The sequence below is a fragment of the Mastomys coucha genome, unplaced genomic scaffold (assembly GCF_008632895.1).
Source record: "Mastomys coucha isolate ucsf_1 unplaced genomic scaffold, UCSF_Mcou_1 pScaffold22, whole genome shotgun sequence".
Classification (NCBI taxonomy): Eukaryota; Metazoa; Chordata; class Mammalia; order Rodentia; family Muridae; genus Mastomys; species Mastomys coucha.
The window spans coordinates 205,637,492-205,638,797 of NW_022196905.1; the positions used below are offsets into that span (position 1 = coordinate 205,637,492).

The 1,306-nt window shown below is 40.0% G+C and overlaps 1 pseudogene; it reads right to left on the bottom strand.

Moving 5' to 3' along the window:
* Positions 1-683: 683 nt before the first annotated feature.
* Positions 684-1,306, bottom strand: part of LOC116067816 — a 2,950-nt pseudogene continuing 2,327 nt past the window's right edge.

The window sequence follows — 1,306 nt, forward strand, 5'->3', positions numbered from 1 at the left end:
CCTTCCTCAGCAATGAGCCCCCTACTAAGTGGTCTTCCCTAACATCATACACATCCGAACTACAGTAAATGGACTCAACTGGTTGTATTTATAAATTTGTAAGTGTATACATATATAACAATAGTCATTAATGAAAAAATACATGAAAATAGGAGTGGATGCAGGCAGAGTGTGGGCTAGAGGGAGTGGAGAGTGGGATATAACAGGAGATTGAAAATGACCCAGGTAACTCATGTATGTATAAGACAATGTCATAGTGAAATGTAATGTTTTACATAATTAATAAAGCTGAGAAAGTGAAGACAAAAAAATGGTTGAAGAGGAAAAAATTTAAAAGGTCCTTGATGATCTTTCAACGAGCCTACCTTGGATGGCTCCCAGTGTCTTGTGACTCTAACTCCAAGGATGATGTCTTCTGGCATCCACAGATATCCACACGCACAGACACATGCACAGAAGAACCCACAGATAGAAATAAAATACAAAATAGGCTTAAAAAATTGACAATATTTTAGAGAAGGGAATTCACTAAGGGAGAAGAGGCCCAAATGTTGGGTTCATTGTTTTACTCTCATGGAGCAAAAGGAAGCCCAGAACTTGACTTTTAATCTTTTCTAGTTATTATTTACTTTTATTTTATTTTTTTTTTTTACTATGAATGACACTTAATTTAGTCATTTTCTTTACAACTGAAACTCTGGGAATTCAAAATTAAACATCCTTGCCTGTGAGCTTCTGGTCCACACCGGAAGAAGTTTCGGCTTTGTGCTTCGCACTGTTCTGCTGTGCTTTGTCTAAATGAACTGTTATGAGCCGGCTGCCATCCAGCCTCACACACGGATCCTCTTACCTACGTCAAGTCCTCAAGGAAAACGGGCACTGCTGTCAAGGTGTGGCTTCTGGGGCGCTTTGGCTTATTTTTCGTTTGGCTTTTCCGGGGTTGGCTTGGGCAGAATCCTCCTCTAAGCAATGAAGATTACATGCTTCCCATTGAACTTTTTCTCCAATTCACAAATTAGCCAGACTTGGATTTTCTGGAAAGATTTAAGCTGAGGAACTGGTACAAAAACTATGATAGCTTTCCGACCACTACCAACTTCAATTTCCTTGACTGCGGTGATGTTGAGTTCCCGCAGCTGCTCCTTGAGATCTGAGTTCATCTCCAACTCTAGCAGTGCCTGAGAGATGCCAGACTCGAACTCGTCCTGCTTCTTATCATTGGCCTTCACAATCTTGGTACTCGAGTATGGCTTCGTCCTTACTGAGTGCCAGTTTAGAAAAGGCTTTTTTTTTTTTTTTTTTTTTT